The 14,178-nt window shown below is 32.0% G+C and overlaps 1 pseudogene; it reads left to right on the forward strand.

Moving 5' to 3' along the window:
- Positions 1–5,055: 5,055 nt before the first annotated feature.
- On the forward strand, positions 5,056–5,970 carry LOC110098824 (annotated as a pseudogene).
- The last annotated feature ends 8,208 nt before the right edge of the window (positions 5,971–14,178 follow it).

The raw sequence follows: 14,178 nt of genomic DNA on the forward strand, positions 1-14,178 counted from the left end.
GTCTTGCATTTTTTTAGCAACAACTTTAACGTTTGCCATTGGAATTATTGCACTATAGTTGTAGCTTTAAAGTTTAAAGTTTTTTTTTACCCAACTTTTTTTTAATGTTTAAAGCTTTAATATTTTTTTTTTTACTAACTACAACTTTATTTTAATTTTAATTTAATAAAAATAATAATAACTTATTTTTATAAAATCCTAAAAATTATTCGAGCCAGCTAGTGAGCTCACGAGCTGATCCTCATCAAGTTCAAACTTGAGCTCATTTACTAAGCAAACTCGAGTTCGAGCTCGAGCTCGACTCGTGTACTCAAAAAGATTGACTCGTAAGCCAATAAATAACTCGAGCTCGAGCCAGCTTGACTCACTTATAGCCCTATGAGAGACTCAAAGGGATGAGAATATAAATCCAACCGAAGATGCACACCATGTGATACTTTTTTAGCCTTCTAATCGCAATAAATACACGATCGAATGGTTCTGATTAAGCCAAGGGATTTAGTTAAAAAAATAAACTAACACATACTCATAACTTCTTGTATACTCGTCCAAATTTAATGAATTTTAAAACATGGCTTCTTGGTACCCTAAGGCTCTAATTCATGGAGTTGAGGAGCTCCATGCATTGAGATCTTAAAGTAATTACAATTTCAATTTTAAACCTTCCAATGGGGAAATACATTTATCTAGTGGATGGGTCTTCATGATTTTGGGCTCTATGGACTCCAAGCTTTAAAAACTATTAGATTGGAAGTTGATTGGCTTGGATTGCTTTCTCTATCCTCTCCCTCTCTATCTCTTGGACATCAAATGGAGAGATATGGAGCTGGAGAAGGCTGAGGATTACTTATGGGAGGCTTGAGGAGTTACTAGGAGACTAGAAATGTAATTGATCAACCCTTGCTTAAGAAAATTTAGAATTATTTATAAGAGAGAGAAATTACAATCAAGGTTTAAGATATTGCCACCTAATCACTTGTCAGCCACCATTTTAGTTGGGGACTATTTAATAGGAGGCAAGGGAAGGTTCTAGAGAGTTCGAGCTAATTGGGATAGTTAACTAGTCAATTAGGAGTGAACCAATGATTGGAGAGAGATTATTTTGAGGAAGCTTGCCACATCACAACCCACATGGCTGAAGCTTAATATGACATGTTGAAAGAACAATCTAGAGTGGAATTGATAATTTGGTTAGAACTAATTTGTGATGGGTTATCAATAGGACCAAGAATTTGAGTTTTGAGGACTTCTGTTAGCCTAATTGGTTAACTTAGGTCAACCCATGTGTTGGGCCTGCTATGTCATATGTATGAGGTCAAGGGACACCTAGTATAGCCATTTTTGTAATTTAATTTTATAAGAGTTGGGTCTTTGTTCAAGAAAACCCCTTTGGGTCCACTTGGTTTAACCCATGTAGCTAAACCATGTGAGCCTAGGGGTTAGAAATTTTTTGGGAGACTCATGGTGACCCCATAGAATATCCCCAGGAATTTGGTTCATTGGTTTTGGTAAAAATCATTGGTTTTAATTTTTTCAAGTGTTTATATATACTTTGGTCAACAATGGTTGACTTGGTCAACTAGGTTTGACTAGGAGTCAATGTTGGGTCTAACTCATTCCAAAAATCATTTTGGACTTGTTGAAGGTAGTCCCATATAATGGGGAGGTTGCTACAATCTAGGAGCCCAAGCTTATATTTTGATGATAATAAATTTATTGGACTTATCTAGTTTCTCCTATATGTTATTATTACATATGTTTTTGTGTCTTCTAACATTTCAGGTACAACATAAACCAAACAAAGCTAAAGGATTAAGGTTCAAGACAAGGTAATATAGGATTGATTTTTGTAAGAGTCTATATTTCTATCTTTCTTGAGTCAATGTATTATAAAATGTGAAGCAAGTGTATACACACACACAGGGAAGTGAAACACAAGGTTTTAATTTTTTTTTAAGATCACACTCTATGATTTGTTCACTCAAAAATTAATTAAAACATTTAAATTAAGAAAATAAAATTTGAAATTAAGAAGAACTAATCATAATGTACAATTTTAATCATACAGAACAATCAATTTATAATCAAAAATCACCGCTGCCATTTAATATTAGACAATATTTTAAAATTTAATTTTTTGCCTAATCATCTGGTATGATCTTAATCATACAGTATGATGTAATTAAAATTTTGCCTAAATTAATCTCTATGATTAAGCAATGAAATTCAAATTAATTATAATTATTGATCGAATTATACAAAGTTACCATTTATACTGTATGAATTGAGAGTTAACCAGGATAATAATGAATCGCCCAAGGTTCATCCAAGATGATAAGTTATTCAATTAAATTAATCATATTGTTTAATCATACTATATGAACCAATAATCTTACTAGACAATTAGTTGAAACTTTTGAATTAATCGTATATGTCAATATTCATCGTAAAGTGCTGAAAGGGTGAATTGAACTAATTATATTGTATGATCTTCAGATAACACAACAAGAATATAGATAGTCAAATTAAAAATTAGGATTTCTTATAGCCTCTTATTTATACATCTCTAATTTTATTTATAGAAGTCATTGACAATCAAGGGTCTTAAGTCTTATATGAGAGAGAGTTTTAATAGTGAGCTTTGGAAAAAGCAGAAAGAAGTGTTAATGAGAGAGAGGGAAAATAGTCTTATGGGATTAAGGGAGTGTGTGAGAGAGGGTCTACACATAGTTTCTCTAGCTAAAATTTATCTTGTTCCTCCATGAGTCAGAGTCTTACTTGAAAAAAACTATGGGAAGAACCTCTTCAAGTCAAAGGGCCAGTAACAACTCCGTCGCACCATTGGTGAAGGGGATTCTGCTACTCTATTGCACCAATGGTGATAGAAATTCAAAAACTTCACCACATTGTTGGTGAAAAGGATTAGGCTACTTTGCCACACTTGGTTGGTGGAAAAGATTCTTATATGCGCTTCTCCATCTTGCTATGGGAAAAGATGAGAGTTACTAAAAGGTTTAGTACAATAATCAGAGAGAAGGACTCTAGTGAATGGACGCATGCCAAGTTTGACCGAACCACTATAAATTTGGAGTGTTTGTTATTATATTTCAATACTTTATTTTTCTTAATTTATTTTCTTGCACATTTATCTTCTTATAAATCCTAGTTAAAATCTTTGTGATTGTTTTCAAATTTAAGTTTGCTAAGCAAAGAAAAGAAATAAAATTTTGAAAAAAAAAATAAAGAAAAATAATTTCTTATTTTTGTTTTTTACAAAATAAAAACAAAAAAAATAGTATTTTATTTTCTTATTATTCTCTTTTTCTTAAGAAATTTTGTTTTAAAATTATAGTTGTGAATTTTTTTTATGCTTTTTTAGAGAGGTGATTTAAAAAAAAAAACACCAATTCAACCCTCTTTTTGGCGTGTCATTGTAGTTCAAGTGGTCTTAAACTTTCAGAGGTCATTTGGTTCAACATGCGTGTTTAAGGCTTAAGAAGCCCTTGGTTAACAAGGGTTGACCAGAAGTTAGGAATAGGTTCAATACATTGCAAATGATATTTTGAGTTTGGTGGTGGTGGTCCTAAGATTTCATGAGGTCTCTATGCATGAAATATAGTTTTAAAGGGTATTTTAGTCAACCTAGGTGAACTTGGTCAACCAAGGTTAACCATGGCTTGGGGTTTGGTTCAATGCACTCCAAATCACATTTGAAATGTGTTGAAGGAGTTTTCAGGGATTGATTTGACTAAGCCATGTTAAAGTTTAAGTGAAATTTAGTCTTTAAGAGGCTTCGAGGTTTTAGGGTTTTCTGATCAATCATGGTCATTGGGGAAATTCAACTAGATGATTATTAGTAATTGAATAGATAATCAGGTGACATTTACTCGAGACTATCAAATGGAGGATTTTAAGTTTGATTTTGCATGGATTATGAAGTTTATTGTGAAGGTCAATGATTAAGTGGAATTTTGTTTTTGGATGATCATATCATTAACAATCATTTGGTAACTATTAGGCAATCGATCATATGATCAAATAATAATCAAGGGTGGTTATTTGATGATGAATTTTAAGTCAACACTACCAAAAAATACGGTAATCAAATGGAGGATTTTAAGTTTGATTTTGCATGGATTATGAAGTTTATTGTGAAGGTCAATGATTAAGTGGAATTTTGTTTTTGGATGATCATATCATTAACAATCATTTGGTAACTATTAGGCAATCGATCATATGATCAAATAATAATCAAGGGTGGTTATTTGATGATGAATTTTAAGTCAACACTACCAAAAAATACGGTAACCAAGGCTAACATTACGTGGATCCAAAGCAAAATCAGGATATTGAGAGTCAAAAGCTTTCCACGCTTCTCCATCAGCTGGATGTCGTAACAATCCATCTACATTTCTGTGTTTAGAATGCCAAATCATCTCCTCAGCAGATTTCTTTGTTTTAAAAAATCTTTGAAGTCTAGGAATTAATGAAAAATATCTGACAATTTTGGCTGATTTCATACGAGTTCTTTTTCCTTCAGAAGTATTCTTCATCATAGTTGACCATCTTGATGCTCCACATATTTCATATGGCAGAGAACGACACCGCCAAGTCTATTATTAAATATATAATTAATTGTATAAATAATAATTAATGAGTAATTTGTACTTAACATATTATTAAATTTATAACACATTATATTTTTTATTTTTAATTATAAATTTATTTTTAAGTTATAATTATCTTCTTCACATTTAAATGCGTAAATGTTATAAATCCTGAAATATGTTACCAAATAGTTTCTTAGGATTTAACAGGATTTAACATTTGGCATACCAAACAGTTTTCATGATTTAACATATTTTGAATTTACTAAATCCGGATTTACAGATTTTACTAAATCCCTCTAAAATTAAATCCCCCTTGTCGCCAAACAGCCACTAAACCCTATCAAGTATATAAGCTCATCCAAACTCACCAATCCCTCATACCTCACCACTTTCCCGATTTCAATTTTCAGAATTCAGACCTAACCTAGCTCTAATTCTTATCGTAATGGCGACAGAAGCCTTGCCTGCTGCAGCGAAGGAACCAGTAACCAATCTTGCACCGGCTAATACGGTCGGTGACAGACAGAAGAAGACTAGCAAGCTACATGCCCGTTCCACCCACCTGACATATCTTAAGATGATCGGAGAAGCAATTATTATGCCATTGCTAAATTCATAGAAGTCAAGCACAAAGCTCATCTGCCATCAATCTTCAATAAGGTACTCCTCGTCCAACTCCAAAAATTTGCAGCTAGTGGAAAGCTCGCTAAGGTAAATAACTCGTACTAGCTGCCTACAACAACTAAGAAGCCTGCTGTAAGCTGTTAGTCCTCCGAACAAGGCGAAGAAGGTAGCCTCTGCAAAGAAAAAGGCTGGTGTAGCTACCAAGCCTAATTTAAAGGCGCGGTGAAGGCAAAGTCTAAGAAAAAGGTGAAGCCGACAGCGAAGCCCAAAGAAGCATAGAAGGTATCGATGCCTAAAACTAATTAGACTGTGGCAGCGAAGCCCAATAGGCGTCCCGCTAAGGTGGCGAAGTCCTCGGCTAAGGATACTCCGGGGATGAAGCTGGCTGCGGAAAAAAAGACTGTGGCTGCACCAAAAAAGGTGGCGACTGCGGCCAAAATCACGAAGAGGGCGAGCAGTGGGAAATCTGCAGATAAGGTTCCGGCAAAGAAGATTTCAACTAGAAAGGCAAAGAAGATTTGAACTTGACTTGTTGTATAAAAATCGAGCTCGAGTTCAGTTCAATTACTAGAACTCATTTAAAAAACTCCATCCCAGCTTGATTCATATATTATAATATAAGGTAATACTTATAAAGTAATATATTATAACTTATAAGGTAATGTAATCAAGTAGCTTGGTAAGCTTTTGAGACAAATCAAGTTGAGCTAAAACTAGAGCACATTTAATATGCAAGCTTTATTATAGGCTCGAGCTCAAACTCAAAGCTCAATAAGTTCAGCTCATGAACTCATTATTAAGTAGAGTTGGCTTACTTACACCCCTAACTATGGTTGAGTAAGAACCTATTGAACCCTAAAGTGACCTAAATGAATTTAAAAGAAACCTCTACGAGACTTAACCTTGTTACGGCATGAAACCTAGGCTAAAATATTCTATATGACATTTTAATTGAGTTGGATCCAATCCCATGACTTGGTCAAGACTAGTTGACTAAGTCAATCTAGGTCGGTCAAATAAACCCTACAGCTTTTAACTTCAACTCAATTGAAAAGCATACATCAAATGAGTTTGAAATTAATGAGTATTTTTTCTGATGAACAATTATTTGCTTTGCATCCGAATAGACTACCATGGTATATTGATATTGCTTAGTGATTGAACTATGTTTTGTAGATTGAGTTATTTGATTTTTAGGGATTGGATTTCTTAGGACCATTTATGCAATCCCATGAATATATATATATATATATATATAATGGACTATGTGTCTAATGGATTGAAGGAGTGACAACCCCTAAAACTAATGCTTAAGTTGTGCTTAAATTTTTAAAGAAAAAATTTTGTGTTCTAGATTTGGAATGTCTAGAGTTTTAATTAGGAATGGGGGAAGTCTATTCTGCAATAAGATAGTAGAAGAAGCATTAAGGAAATATGCTATTTATCATAGTGTCGTAATAGCTTATTATCCCCAAACTAGTCGCCAAGCTAAAATTAGCAATATGGAGATTAAAAGGATAAAAAAGCTATTAATTCTAATAGTTAATACTAGGCTATTGAATTAGATGATTCTTTATGAGCTTGAATAACTTCTTTTAAGACTCTTATTGGCATGTCTCCTTATAGGTTGGTTTTTGGAAAAGCTTGCAACCTTGCTGTAGATTTAAAACATAAGGCATTATGGGAAGTTAAAGAATTGAATTTGAATCTTGAGGGAATATAAGAAAAAAGAGTAATATAATTAAATGAATTAGAAGAATTTAAAAACGAGGCTTATGAAAATGCTAAGACTTATAATGATAAAATTAAAAAATGGCATGATCGCAAGCTTCTAATGAAAGAATTTACCCTTGGACATGATGCTTTACTTTTTAATTTTAGACATAAATTATTTCCAAATAAAATAAAATCTAGGTGGTCAGGACCATTCACTATTATAAAAGTATTTCCTTATAGAGTTATTGAAATTCAAGATAAGAAAAGCTTGCATGTTTTTAAAGTTAATGGCCACAGACTGAAGCCCTATTTAGGTGGGGATATTGAATGTTTGAGAAATATAACTGAGTTGGTAAAGTCTAGCTAAAGATCACAAACTTAGCACTGATGGGAGGCAACCCACTTATGTTTGAATTTCTTTTTTGTTATTTAGTTATTTTCATAAGTGTGGTATCATCTTTAGTTTATAATTTTCATATTTAGTTATGATTGTTTACTTTTAGTTTACAATGTGTTCGATTGTTTATATTTGACTAAATTTCTTATCTTGAAATTGTTGTACACTATCCTCTACAAATATTTTAACTTTAATTACTTATTTAGTTAAAATAAAAACGATAATTAAAAAATATATAAAATTAAGAAAATAAGAAAATCCTAGTGGATAGTTTAAATGAACTTTGCTTAATAATTCAAAATTTTAAAACTTAATAATTAAGTAATCTAGATCATTTAAGCTATTAACTTGATTTTGAATTTAGAAATTATACAATAACTTCATCAACAACTGAATTAAAAAACATAAATAACTAAGTTTAAGGATTAGATGTGAGTAGCTTAAATTAGGAGGATCATAATAAACTTAAAAATGGAATTAGTGATCTTATTAAATTCTTACACTTATTCAATAGGATTGCAAGAGGATAAAAGTGAAAATTGATATTCAAATTTATTAAGTATATATTTTATAATAAATAGTAAAGAAAAATAAAAAGATATCTAAACACAAGAGAAAATATTTAAAAAAATACGAGTACATTCAAAAATTGGAATAAGTTATAGCTTAAATTCAAATGCATCCCACTTAAATAAAAAAGGGATAAAATAAGTGAACTAGTACATGTGATGTTGCACTTATGAAATTTTTATTTAATTATAAGCACAGCTAGTCCCTAGATTACATTATTCATTTATATATTCAGAAGCCAATTTTATACAAACATAGTGAATAGATTCAAAATAAGTAAAAGCAAGGGTGACTTATTAAGATAGGTGTCATGGCTTTTTCAAATTAAAATTATAACATCATTTATTCCAATTTTCACCTAAATTGTGTTTATTATTCTATATTTTAATAATTGTAATTTTTCAATTTTTTACTCTAGCTATTAAGTGATCAATGGATGAAGTTATTGCTGCTTAAGGACAAGCAAGAGTTTAAACTAAGGGTAATTTGTTAAATCTAAATTGTGTATTGTTTATTATATTTAAATTTTAGTAAAAATGTTTTGTTTTAATTATGTTTGTACAAGAAATATTCAAAAATGGCAAAAACTATAAGTGTTAAGTAGCATCGTGATGTTGAATTATATCTTGACGCAGTGTTATGTTCAATCACGCAGAGGTATCCATTTTCTGAAAGTTCGATTTAGGCCGCTAGTCTGAGTTGAACTTCCTAAGGCACACTAACAGAGGGGAGGGGAGGGGGGAGGCAGGGGGTGAATTGGTGTTTTAAAATTTTATTTTATTCAGGAAGCTTTTCTTTAAATAATGATTAAACAAAAACACAAGTAGAAACAAATATTAATAACAAAATATAATTTATATGTTTCTAATTGAACATAATAATATTTGTCCTTTTTTACTTTTTAGACTTATGTTTTTATTTTCTTTTTCTCACAAAAAATAATCCTAGCCTACCACAATATTATCATTAGAGATTTCACGAAATTAATATTCATGAAATAAAAATGCAAGAAATAAAAGTGCAAAATAAAAGGAACGAGCACACTAAAAATTTTATATTGTTCGGTCAAACATTGATTTATGTCCACTCCCTGGAGTTCTTCTTTCAAGGTATTAACCTAAACTTTTAGTGACTCTCATTTAGCTCCCACAACAAGGAGGAGAAGCCCTTAAAAAATTTCTTCCCCTATTCCATGGTGCGGTTGAGGATGAGAGGCCTTTCCATCCTCTTTGTGAGGTAGAAAATCTATAATCCTTTTTACCCTCCTGATAAAGTAGAGAACCTGACGATCTTTGACCTTGAAGACTTTATCCCCGAAGCAATCCAATAGATCAATAAAGATACTTGGAGGAACTAAGTTAGAAGCTTGCTTGGAGCAATCGCATGAATCCTCTCACACTACTTCTCCCTCTCACACAACTTCTCATTCTCCCTCTTCAAACTCTAAGACCTCTAAAAAACTCTCATAAAAATCTGTCAACAGCCAAAGAATTTCACAAAGTCTTATGATAGATTTTAAATATGAGGCTTTCGAAAAATCCTAAATTTTTAATTCTACCATTTTTTATTGTACAATGCAATTTTGGTTAAATTGTATGATTAATTAGGTCAAAACCTATATCATCCAGTACATCTTAAAAAATCATAGTATGATATGTTCAAACTTTGCATACCGATCATACAAAATGATTATTGACTCGTACATTACTATTAGTTCATTCATATTAAGATCATACAGGATAAACTTCTGGATGATAAAAATCATCTCTTCCAATGTCCAGATGATCTACATCATATAGTACGATTAATTCAAAAATTAATGTTTCATTTAGGATGATCTTTGGAATGACAAACTACATCGTACTATACAATTTGCCATATTTATTAAATCTTGATTTAATTGACTAACAATGGGGATTAATTTAGGTAACATTTTAAATATCATATAGTACAAGTTGGTTTGCATAGTATGATCAATTCAAAATTTAAGTATTAAAATACTTACTTAAATTTGATTTGCGACTAAGATTTTTGAGTTAAACTGATCGTCCTGTACGATCACATTTATATAGTATGTTTAGTTCAAAAACCTTAATTACTCAATTAGCCTTTTTATTGATTTTCTAAATAACTGATCATACATTATGACTGAGTATGCATAGTATGATTAGTTTAAAATTTTGAAATTCATTTTCTCACTCCCTCGTGTGTGTGTGTGCACGGTCGTCAAGTTAGAATATACCTTTATATGAATTTTACTAAAGAAATATCTTAAAGCACTCTCTACCTTTTCTTCCTTAGCCCATAAAGAAATGTTCACACATTGAATTTTTATTTTTGATAATTAGGTCTATATCTAAATTTCTTAATTTTAATATTTTTAAATCTTAAACACTATAGTCACCACTTTAATAAAGAGTTTCCTCAATACTTGTCTTTAATTGTAATTAACTATAGATGCTTACCTCTATAGGAAACCTTGAACCCAATAAAAAAGTAAACCTTGCTTTAATTTGCTAGGTAGGGAAAAAATCTCTTGGCATAGATAAGTCTTATAAATTGGTTAATTTCATTTTCAAAATTATAGGTAAATATCATGTTTATCTCTCGAGTTGAATATATTATATTTCTTATGATATGTTTTATTATAAAAATAAATTTTATTTCTTGTTTTAGATATATAGTAAAGCATCAGTTTGTCTTTCAAGATAATATGTTGTTAGTTATGCAGATTTCATTATGGAAATATAAAACAAAAACTATTGACACAATTAATTTTGCCAACCTTAACTAGGTTTGTTCTAATGAAATTTGTCATGTACTCACAAAAATCCTAAATAGATGAATTTGATTACTACTAAATATAATTTTATATTTTTATAGAGGGTGATGATGAATAACATTGAAATCAACAAAAAAAATATAAATTAAAGTAATGATATACTTTACTAATCAACAAAATAGTAGTCCTAGAGAGGATCACCAAACCCTTTCTAGTTTGGCCACCTACCAAGCTCCAACTAATAAATTTTCTTCAAAATGCATCAAAAAATATATCAATCTCTTCATTATATTGCCAATTAAGTTTTTATACAATGTACATAAAAGATATTTGAAATTAGAAATAATGAGGGCAGGGGGTAGCTCACACTATTAACCATTATAACTTCTCTCTCCTTGCATATTTGTTTGACCTCTACACTCCTCTTCCAACTACTCACTCTATGCATGAGACACTTAATTAACTCAACTATGTGTAATCTACTAGCCAATTAACACACAAAATCCACATTTGGTGTACTATCTTACACACATATAATTATAACACCACATGAAACTTTCTAACACATAATTAAGTAGAAAATATAAATAAAATCACCTAGCTTATGATCTTCAACTTGCTCATATTGATGGTTCCACTTTGCTCAGCCATAATTTTCTTTATTGAGTCTTAGTCATTGGACCTTTTCTATCTTCTAGTGCTTTTGATGCTCCTAGTGCAAGACCCTTCATTTCTTTTAATCCACTATTCTAATTAATTTTGCGAGAGGCTCAAGCTATCACACAAATAAATTTGATCTAACATCATGATAAGGTGAAAACAATACAGAATTTAACCAAATTTTTTTCCACCCGTTAGAGAGAGAAACTCCACCCATTAGAGAGAGAAAGTTTTTGAAATTTTAAAAATTCTCATTCCCGCATTCTATTCTTGATTCTCAGGGACGGAGGGGGATGATGGCGGCAGACTGCTGTCGGCAAGTTCATAATATGGAGACTGGGTTTGAAGAGCAACGAAAGTCGACGACATCGTCATCGAGGTCTCCGTCGCTATTGGTAAAGTCAAAGAAGAATGCTACATGTGATGGCCTGTCGAATTTGAATTCTTTATAGAGAATTCAAAATCCTTTGATTAAACGACAAGGACCTTTGGTTATTAAGGAGGTTACTGAAAAATCTCCTAAAATGATTCAACATGTGGAAGGGAAAGGTAAGGCCATAGCTGAAGTTTCGAATTTGGTTACTCCTAACAGTTTTAAATCTACAGCTTTTCCTTTTGAAATAATGCTTCAACTTCTGGAATGAAAATTTTTGTTAATTATTTTGGGAATTCGAATGCAATCCCTGGACCTAGTCGCAACGTGATAAATGAAAATTCTCGGAATTTGTTTGATAAAAATTTTCATTCAGAACCTGTAAGGAGCAATGAGATGTTCGTTGATAAGCTGTCTGATGGAATGCCAAAGAGCTCAGTTGGATTAGGTAATGTGAATCCTTGGAGTAATAAACCTTACATAAAGTTGGATTTCAAAGAAGAGGATGTAGTTTTTTCTGAAGATGGAATTGCTGTCAGGTTAAATGAAGACAGTGAGATGATGAACTCAAAAAAACTATCCAATTCATTGGTTATTAAGGTATTTGGGAAAGTTTTACCTTCTCATTTGGTGGCTTGGGAGATAAGAAAATAATTGACTCAATTTGGGCAATTCCACTTTACTACATTGGGTAAAGGATGGTTCTTATGTTCTTTCTCATCAGAAGAAATGGTTGAAGCAGTCCATTCAGGTGGCCCGTGGTTTGTAAATGGACATATAATTGGTATGGAGAAATGGACTCCAAATTTCACAACTGCTTCTATTAAGGGACTCTCATCTCCTATCTGGATTAGAATGCCCCATCTACCTTTGCAATGTTGGGATGAGAAGAATGTTGCTTGTATTGCTTTAAGAATTGGAAAACCTCTTATGTTGGATGGTAATATGTTCCATTGGGGAAGGAGAGAATTTGCAAGAGTTTGTGTAATAATTAAGCTTGATCAACCTCTTCCATTAGGAGTTTGGGTGGATAGCATGGCTGCAAGGTTCTTCCAAAATGTGGAATATGAGAAGGTGTCTAACTTTTGCTTTGTTTGTGGAAAAATTGGACATGTGAATAAGGAATGTGAACAAATAGTTAAAATTCCTAAAGTAGCAAATGTTGTGGATGGAATTGGTAGAAAAAAAGAAGTGGGAAGCAAACAATAAATTCCAACTGAACCTTCTTATGGTCCATGGATTATGGTCAACAACAAGAGAAGAAGGAATACTAAACAGAGCAATAAGGTGATCAATTCAACCTCACTTAGATATGTTAAAAAATATGTTATTCCAATTGCTGTTGAGAATAAATTTCAGAAGTTAGTGGATGATGGCTTCAGGGAAAGTTCGGTTCAAGTGTGTCCTAAAAATTTATGTAATTAGGCTGAACGTTTAGAAGACGAGGCCGGAGTTCAAGCCAGAGCAATGTTCTGATCTCACTCGGGATAATAACATAGCTATGGAAAAATCTTTTATTTCTAACAACATGGATGGGAAGGGTTGCTTGCGAACTCAAGTAAATCCTAAGGGATTACTTGCGAACTCAAGTATTCCCTATCAGAAATCAGAGGTATCTATCAGCAAGGATTCTGTAAGCATAGCAGATAATAATATGATTGTGGAAGCTCCTCCGAATCAGTTGAAGGAAAATATGTTCTCGATCCTCCAAAATGTTAATGAAGATAGAAATGAAGATGATACTTTACAAATTTCTATGATGAGAGATGAAGATGGTAAACAAGAAATGGTAGAAAAATCTGTGAATTACATGGAAGCTGGAGAGATCTTAATTATGGAAAAAAATAATGATCTGAATGAAGAATTGCCTAAGTGCAAATTGGAAAAAGAACTAAGATCACTAGGACCCATTAAGAACAAATCCCGTTGTAGACTTGTAGAAGGAGGAAGTAGGAGGAAGGCTGGGGGCTACTCCCAAATAAACTTTAATGGATTCCATAGCCTTTTGGAATTGTAGAGGGGCAAAGAAGAAAGAAACCTCTCTATATATGAAGGAGTTCATAAAAGATTTTAAGGTATTCTTTGTGGGTTTAGTTGAAACTAAAATCAATTCTTTTGATAAAACTGATTTTGATAAGATCATGGGTTCTAATTGGGATTTCTTTATTCTACCTTCGGAGGGATTGTCTGGCATCATCATGATTCTATGGAGAACATATATTGCTTCCTTTTTAGTGTTAAAAATTTCATAACAATGTGTAATTGGAGATCTTAATGTCTTAAAAAAAAGGAATTTGGATGATTACTACAGTCTATGGGAGCAAGGTGGTTCACAAGAGGAGAGGGTTATGGGATTGCATTCATGAACAATCACAAAGGAAGATTCTAGCTGTTATTGGTGGTGATTTTAATTGCATTTTTTCACAAGAGGAAAAGAGAGGAGGAA

Source organism: Dendrobium catenatum, unplaced genomic scaffold, assembly GCF_001605985.2.
Source record: "Dendrobium catenatum unplaced genomic scaffold, ASM160598v2 fragScaff_scaffold_1263, whole genome shotgun sequence".
Taxonomy (NCBI): Eukaryota; Viridiplantae; Streptophyta; class Magnoliopsida; order Asparagales; family Orchidaceae; genus Dendrobium; species Dendrobium catenatum.